General features: G+C 43.9%; 1 pseudogene; it reads right to left on the reverse strand.

The window, feature by feature from the left end:
• Positions 1–2,103: 2,103 nt before the first annotated feature.
• On the reverse strand, positions 2,104–5,680 carry LOC148119904 (sperm motility kinase 4A-like; annotated as a pseudogene).
• Positions 5,681–9,309: the final 3,629 nt, after the last annotated feature.

A 9,309-nucleotide genomic window follows, 5' to 3' on the forward strand; every position in this document is an offset into this window, starting at 1 on the left:
TTTGCTCTTCTATATGGCTAACATATGACCTCTTAGCTTTTTGCTTTTTCCATCTTTGACCACACTTACCTACCATTATGCATGCTCCCTCTGGAAGCCAAAATCAACTCTGCTGTATGTAGTTTACAGCCATAGTAATTTAATATAACAACAAAAAGGTAACAGAATTGCTTTTGATTTTTTTATATCTAGTGTTGTGAGATGGAACTGAGAGAGACAATGAATGGAAGCAGGGCAGAGGAGGCGATGATGCAGCTGGATCCTCAGGACAGACACTCTGAAGAGGATGTCATCATGGATCATTACAAGATCCTCAAGACCCTTGGCACAGCAAACTTTGCTCAGATGAAACTGGCCGTCCACCTCCTCACAGAGGTACAGGTTGTTCATATGTAAAAGAAACATGGCTGCCGTAACACTGGGGTTTGGCTTGTTGGGAAGTGTTTCTAGGAACAGGGTGGGTTTTGAAAACTCTTCACTGCCCTTGAGCCACTGATGTTCCATAATGTCATGTATCTTGGTTCTTCTCACGATGAGTAGTGAAAACCTGCATGATGAGACTGACAATGTGCACTGGATGCTTTGGCAAAATGTAGCAATGTGGCTCTTGAATTTCCTCCTTCATCTTTTCATAAGTTGTTGCTTTGAATGATAGTTGAGACTATACTACAAACTCAAGCCAGGATTTGTCTGTCTTACAGGCCTTGAGGTACAGACCCTGAGACAATTTTGGCACAACAGGATGCAGGAAGAAAGATTTTTAAGGTGAATAATGTCTTAAGATTCACATCCTATAAATGGATGCAACCTGTCATTGGCAAAGGGTCTTAAAAAAAAAAGCAAAGATCACATGCACAATGATTGTTGGTGATCACGCCTATGCTGTGCTTCCCATGGGACCACATTTTTCTTTCCTTGCTGCCCCTTACCTGAGGAGAGTACTGCTTTTCATTGGGTAGGAAAACGGCAGAATAAACAGGAACACATGTGAATGATTTGACTCCTCATCCCCTTCCAGCCCCTATGTTTGGTTGTCTTGGGGTCTGTGGGTACCACTTGAATCTGATCCTTGTTGATGATAGGAGCTGGTGATGGTTCTTTGGAGTACAAACTCTCATCAACTCTTTTCATTCTTGTTTTTCCCATTCTGTGGAGGGTCATGTAGCATATATCATTAGTGATATTTGATTTCAATCTCCTCCAAAGTGCTATTGCTGCTATTAGCAGCCACAGCATCGCTCTGTGGGACAGGGTTGTAATGGCAGGTCGTATCCTCCAGGTAACACAGTATGTCAAGGGATGAATTACTGAATGTTATGTCATTGTCAATCTCCTGGAAACTGGTGTTCATGCTCTAGGCATCCACAGCGTTTTTACCCTGTCGGGTCGGATTAGAATTCATAATCGGTGTCCTTGAGGTAGCATGGGATGCCCAGCAATGATGTGGTGTGAGTTAATTCTCAGTCCATTGGCAATGGATGCTAATGCCATTAACATGCACATTGTCACTCTGTAGAGCAGAATTCCAAGGGCAGCTGGAGTCCAGGAATCATTGCAGATCATGTCAGCTGAGCCCTGAGCAGCTTTGCTCCTTCCTTCTTCATCCACCTCCTGCAGTTGATTCTTCCCAGATTAGATGAAAGTGGGCAAAGCAGGTGGGACCACCTGACGGGCTCATGTTTGAGCTAAGCTGTACAAGCTTCCCTGTTCATTTAAAAATGTATCCACTACTTAATGAATATTTATTGTGGGTAGCCATGGCATCTTTAAGACTTTGCTTTCCTAGAATTCACATGATTTCTTGACCTTTGTATCCCATGCTTCCAATGGCTTCCACAACCATGGCCACTGGAATCATGGAAGCTGTTTTTCTGTAGGCCAGTGGCAAACCTTCTCAGAGACATAGCCATGGGTGCCCCACAAGCTGGCAGATACTCAACCTTCATGTGGGATCTACAACAGTAAAGTAGGAGATAAGGTTTGCCACATGTGTGGAGTTGTGTGGAGTCAGACGCGTTGGGAGATGATGTTCCCCTGGTACTGTGTATTACAAAGTGAATCAAGGCACCATGTGTCATTGGCTAGTCCGTGGTAGCCTCTGCCCTCCCCAACCTCCTGTGCTAAGTAATGATATGTGCCACTAATCTTCTGTGACATCTGGCAAATGACAGCTTTGATTGCCATTCCAACGTCACATGGTTTGGTATTTCCAGCCACATCTGTAGGATGTTTTTGAATTTTATGTCCCAGTGGCTGATAGTTCTTTTATGAAGGTACTCAACTGTGGGCACCACCTGCTGGGAAGTGGGGTGCACCTCCTTCCTTGTAAGTCCAAAAGCTGCTTATGAGGTTGACCCAATCTCCCCTGAACAAATTCTGTGCATAAAACGCTTTTGCTGCTTTGCTCACTAACTGAAATAGCCTCCAGGTATAAGGCTGTTGTCTTTTCATGAGGTCCACCAAGAGGTGCTCCCTGGGAGCTTGTTGATAAACTTGTTCTAGACCTTGGCGGTTACTCTGGTATTGGTGGGAATGTGGTACACTCTTGGAAACCATGTTTCTCTTCTGTAAGCTGCTGCTCAGTTTCTCATCATGGTCATGCTGCACAGGACCACAGGACACGCTCTTGAATCCTTGCTTCTCTTCTGCAGGCTGCTGCTGCTCAGGAGCTGCTCAGTATGGTTGGGCTGCACAGGACCACAGGACATGCTCATGGAATCCACGCTTCTCTTCTGCAAGCTCCTGCTCAGGAGATGCTAATTATTGTTGTGTTGCACAGAACACAGGGCACGCTTTTGGATACCATGCTTCTCTTCTGTAGGCTGCTGCTCAGGGGCTGCTCATGGTCATGCTGCAAAAGACCATACTTGGCACCTGTGGGTTGAGGTTGGCTTTTTTGCTGGCAGCAGTAGAGGCAGATATGCTGGGATTCTTGCTATCTTTCTTTTTTACAAGTTTGTCATAACCATGAGACTGATAATTTGCTGGCAGGGTAGAGGTGGCATTGTCAGGCTCACTCCCTATGCTCTTCAGGAAGTAATGGCAGGTGGGAGGTTCTGTGGGTGCCATGACAAGATTGGGCTGCATGAGCTTAGCATTATGGTTAGTGTTGTCCAACGAGGGTGACTGATATCTTAAAAATTAAGTAAAGTTGCAATGATGTTGTTAAAATTTTTTCATGTAAAGAGTCTCTAATATCCTTGGGGCTAAGTCCCCTGGCCCACATGGCAGCCATTACTGGGATTGGGCTTGTTGGGGAGTGTTTCCATTGAAAGGGTGGGTTTTGAAAACTCTTCATTGCCCTTGAACCACTGATGTTCCATAACGTCATGTATCTTGGGCCTCTGCCCAGGATGAGTGGTGAACAACTGCATGATGAGACCGGCAATGTGTCCTGGGAGCTTTGGCAGAATGTAGTAACGTGGTTCTTGGATTTCCTCCTTCATCTTTTCACAAGTTGTTGCTTCAAATGATAATTGAGAATATCCTTCTATCTCCAGCCAGGCTTTTTCCTGTCTTACAGGCCTTGATGTAAAGGCCCTGAGATAATTTTGACCCAACAGGATATAGGAAGAAAGATTCTAATGTGAAAGATGTCTTAAGATTCACGTCCTAAGATGTCTTAAAATTCACGTTTTATCAATGGGTGCAGCCTGTCATTGGCAAAGAGCCTTTACAAAGCAAAGATCACATGCACAGGTGAATGTTGGTGGTCACGCATTTGCTGTGTTTCCCATGGGACCACATTTTCTTTCTTTGCTGCCCCCTACTTGAGGAAAGTACTGCTTTTACTTGGATAGAAAGGCAGCAGAATAAACAGGAACACATGTGAATGGTTTGCCTCCTTATCCCCTTCCAACTTATTCGTCTGGTGGTCTTAGGGTCTGTGGGTCCCACTTGAGTCTGATCCTTGTTGATGACAGCTGGTGATGGTTCATTGGAGTAAAAACCCTCATCAACTCTTTTCATTTTTGTTTTTCCCATTCTGGGTGAGTTATGTAGCATATATCATCAGTGATATTTGATTTCAATCTCCTCAAAAGTGCTATTGCCGCTATTAGCAGACACAGCATCGCTCATAGACGGGGTTACTATGGCAGGTCACATCCTCCAGGTAACACAGTATGTCAAGGGATGAATTTCTGAATGTTATGTCATTGTCAATCTGCTGGGAACTAGTGTTCCTGCTCTAGGCATCCACAGCGTTCTTACCCTGTGGGTGGGGTTAGAATTCATAATCAGTGTCCTCGAGGTAGCACAGGTTGTCCAGCAATGATGTGGTGCATGTTAACTCTCAGTCTGTCTGTAATGGATGCTAATGCCATTAGTATGCACACTGGTATCTGTTGGGTGGGGTTGACTTTTTGCTGGCAGCAGTGGATACAGGCATGCTGTGATTCTTGCTGTCTTTTTTCCTGCAAGTTTGCCATCACCATGAGACTGATATTTTGCTGGCAGGGTAGAGGTGGAATTGTTGGGCTCACTCACCGTGCTCTTCAGGAAGTAATGGCAGGTGGGAGGATCTGCGGGTGCCATGGCAATATTGGGCTGCATGAGCTTAGTTAGTTAGTGTTGACCACCCAGGGTGACTGATGTTTGAAAATTAACTTGTTAGGAAGCAGTTAAAATTTTTCCATATAAGGAGTCTCTAATGTCCTTGGGACTATAGCCCACGTCCCACATGGCTGCCATAATACTGGGCTTGTGCTTTCTGAGGAGTGCTTCTATTGAAAGGGTGGGTTTTGAAAACTCTTCACTGTCCTTGAGCCTCTGGTGTTCTATAGCATCATGTATCTTGGGCCTCTGCCCAGGATCAGTAGTGAACAACTTTATGATGAGACTGGCAATGTGTCCTGGGATCTTTGGTGGAATGTAGCAACGTGGCTCTTGCATTTCCTTCTTTATCTTTTCCTAAATTGTTGCTCTGAAAGAGTAGTGTTTTATCACCATGATATATAGAACCACTCCCATGCTCCAGATGTCCAGTGTCCTGGGATCATAGCCTTGGCTGCTGAAGAGCTCTGGGGCACAATAGGGAAGGGTGCCACAGAACACTCTTGACTCTGGCTCAGTACTCACATTGACTTATAAAATCACACAGCTTAACATTTTTATTTGCATCCATCAGAATGTTTTCTGGTTTGATGTCTCTATGTGCAATATCATTCTCGTGGCAGTATTTAACGGCACACACCAGTTGTGTGAATATGTGCCAGACCTCCACTTCCGGCATATAGCCCACTTCTAAGATACGATTAGCCAGATCACCCCCAGAGGCATATTCCAAAACTAAGTAGATGTGTTCAGTGGTTTCCATGACATGGAACAATTAGATTATATTAGGGTGTTCGAGGAATTTCATAATCTCTAGCTCATTTTCAATAAGAGTAGAATTTGTTTTACCCTTTTTTAGCATCTTCAGAGCAACTGGTACCTCTGTGAGGAGGTGGACGGCCAGTTTCACCTGAGCAAAGTTTCCTGTGCCGAGGGTCTTGAGGATCTTGTAGTGATCCATGATGACATCCTCTTCAGAGCATCTGTCCTGAGGATCCTGCTGCATCATCGCCTCCTCTGCCCTGCTTCCATCCATTGTCTCTCTCAGTACCAACTCACAACACTAGATGTAAAAAAAATCAAAAGCAGTTCTGTTACATTTTTATTGTTATATTAAATTACTATGGCTGTAAACTACATATAGCAGAGTTGATTTTGGCTTCCAGAGGGAGCATTCATAATGGCAGGCAAGGTGTGGTTGAAGACAGAAGAAGCAAATAGCTAAGAGGTCATATGTTAGCCACACAGAAGAGCAAAGCAGGGGAGGCTATAAATGCTCAAAGCTCACCCCAAGGGATGGACTCTAGCAAGGCTGAACTCCTAAATGTTCAGTAACCTCAAACAGTTCCATAAACTGGAGACTAAGTGTTCAAATATGTGAGCCTATGAAGGACATTTTTTAAGGGGGAAGTTCACATCAGTAAATTCCCTCATAAAACAATCAGAGATATAAACAATCTGATTCAAAACAGCCTAAGGAATTTAGCAGCAAGTGCTCAAAACAAGTGGAAATGCAAATTTAAAAGAGCTTTGGAATTTTATTGCACTACAATCAGAATGAGTATTATCAGGAAAGCAAATCAGTAGAAATGCCAGGAGCCAGCAAGGATTTAGGGAAGAGGAACCTTTATTCACTGTGAGTGGGAGTACGAATGTGTGTGTGGGCGTATGAACGGGTGTGTGGGAGTATTAACAGGTGTGTATGTACAGGTGTGTGGGATTATTAGCAAGTATATGGGAGTATGAACAGGTCTCTGGGAGTAGGAACAGGTGTGTAAGAGTATGAACGGGTGTGTGGGAGTATGAACGTTGTATTGGAGTATGACGTGTGTATGGGAGCATGAACGGGTGTGTGGGAGTATGAATGGGTACAGCCACCATAGAAATCAGTTTGTAGAGTCCTCAGAATCAAAGTATAGAACTGCTATACGATTCAAGTATCCCATTTTTGGGCATCTCCCCAAAGGACTTCGTCCCTACATAGATTTACCTGTACTTCCATATTCACTGCTGCTCTGCTTACAGCAAGGGGGAGATGGAACAAGCCTAAGTGTCCAGTGGATGGATGGAAAATTGAATTTTATTTATTGGCAAAAAAATATAAGAAATAATAAATGTTACAAGAGAATTAATGTCTCTATAAAATATTACACCATTTTATGCTATCTCAATCCAGTACAGTTAGGTCCTGCCGGATTCCACCTGCCACCTACCACCATCCAATTTTACTGCTAGATACCAAGCCTTGTTAGACACCTCTCCCTCTACCATAGGCACCCTGAGTACATTGCCATGCATCAAGTCCTGAATGACCTGAACTCAACTGCGACACGCTTCCTGACCAGCAGGAATGAACGCCACGAAAACGAGATTCCTTCCCTATCACGTCTTTATTCGGAGCACTCGGTTGAGGAAAATTGGGGGAAGGGAAGAGAGAGAAAAGACAGAGAAAGGGAGAGCAAGGGAGAGAAGAGAGAGCGCAGGGATGAGAGAAAGATACGAGAGAAAGATTAGAGAGAGCTTAGAGAGAGCTTAGAGAGAGAGCGAAAAACCCAAAGACAGCCGTTTTTTCTAGGGTGAGAGGCTCGAATGCTGATTGGTTGATGCCATTCTGCTAGGGCCCAAGGCCACAGGACAGGTCAGGGAACCAAGTCTCTGAAATGCAAAGCAAGACTCCAAGCACACTGGCCTGGACGGCAGCATCAAAGGATTTGTATACCTCCAGGCTGTAGGACTGCTGGCACTATCTCGCCAAGGAGACATCCTGGCGGCTCCCTACACTCAACTGCTCTATATACCCTATGAAGTATCAGGCCCTGGAAAACACCCCCAATGTACCTTCAAAAATGGTGAGCTATCACTCCTGGCTACACCCTCCCTCACAACACCCTACATATGCTGGTGGTTGCCATACCCTGGATGATAACCCCCATCAACTCCCTACACACACTGGAACACGTTATGCCCTCCTGGGCTCCTCTCCATATACATAGAGTATCAGACCCTGCTGGATAGTTTCTGCCTCCACATACACACTGCTGGGCATCAGAACCTGGAAGACATCATCCTCTCCTGGTGCTGCCAAGCAGAATATACTACGAAGTGTTATTCACTGCTGCACACTGACCTCCACAAACGCTGTGAGATGTAAAGCTCCGTGGGATACTCTATCATGTTACCTCTTAACACATATTCAGTTAGGTTCAGATTCTACATTTCAGCCTAGAATATTCTCAATATTCTAGAATATACTGAGTATTCTCACTTAAGATTTTCAAGCCAAGCCTCATGGAGGAAATAGGCTTATAATTTTTCCTATTTATGACATCTTTATTAGGTTTTGGTATCAGGGTGATGTAGGTGGGCCTTCTGTCTATGTGTTATTTTCATTGGTTAATAAAGAGACTGCCTTGGCCCTTTGATAGGACAGCAAATTAGGTAGGCGGAGTAAACAGAACAGAATGCCGGAAAGAGGGCAATGAGGCAGAAGCCATGGAGCCAGCCACCAAGTCAGACATGCTGAATCTTTCCCGGTAAGCCACCACCTTGTGGTGCTACACAGATTATTAGAAATGGGTTAATCAAGATGTGAGAGTTAGCCAGTACCTAGCTCTCTAGAGGAAATGGGCCAGGCAGTGTTTAAATGAATACAATTTGTGTGTTGTTATTTCCGGGGCTAAGCTAGCTGTGCGGGAGCTGGGTGGGACGAAAAGCAGGCCTGCCCACAGCTCCTCGTTACATCAAGGTGGTCTGGTTCTGAGGAAGCAGTTTGGAAGCATTCTGTCCCTTTCAATGGACTAGTCCAAGGATCATTTCTTCAGTATGTCTTATAGGCTCTCTCCACATTTCATTGTGGCACTGGAATTTTCTTCTCTTTAGGGATTTTTTTTATTATCTTTTCAACTGTATTATTGATCTACTAATATGTTTTACAAATTGTTGCTTCAATTTTGATAGACCGTGTGTGCCTAGAAATGTGCCTGCTAATTCCAGATTCTCCAGTTCACTAAAGTATGTTTTCAAAACATTTCCTAGGAGTCCTGGATTTGAATAGTACCTGAAATGATATTGTCTCCTTTTTTCTCTAATAATATGAATTTGTGTTTCCTCTTTCTTGGTTAGTTTTGGATAAAGGGTTTTCAGTTTTGTATGTTTTTTTCAAATAGCTTTGTTCCTTTTTCTTTTTCTTTCTGGTAACATTTTGTTAATTTCAGTTTTGTTCTTTTTTATGCATTGCTGCCCACTACTTAGGAACTGGTTTGCTCTGTTTTCTATGGCCTGAAGTGCATCATTAGGTTGGTTAGTATAGTTCTGATTATTGTTTGATAGTTATAGGATGAATTTTACTCCTTCGAATTCCCGTCCCCTTTCTCATTCCCATGCCTCTCCCTGTCCTGCCTGAGCCCTTTTTCTCAATAAGCCCCCCTCCAACATACATACCTTCTTTTTAAAGTGTGGCTTCCTAAGTTTCATTAAAAAGTATTGTTCTGGTGTGTTTGAGAGAGTATTTGCCAGAGCAAGGGCATCCCCCTGTTTGCCTGGGGTTTTTTGTTTATTATTCGCTCACACAAAACATTCCAACCACACCCTCCCCTTCTTCCACTCCTCCAGTTCCTCCCAGCTCCCTCTCTTCTTTCATATACATTCCTCCTCTCTTTCCCTTCAAAACAATAGACCTCCCAAGGATATCACCTGATGCCATAACAATAAAGATGACAATGAGACATAAAGATGCATTAAGACTAGGAAACATAA

The sequence above is a fragment of the Myodes glareolus genome, chromosome 14, assembly GCF_982192425.1.
Source record: "Myodes glareolus chromosome 14, mMyoGla1.1, whole genome shotgun sequence".
In the NCBI taxonomy this organism is placed as follows: Eukaryota; Metazoa; Chordata; class Mammalia; order Rodentia; family Cricetidae; genus Myodes; species Myodes glareolus.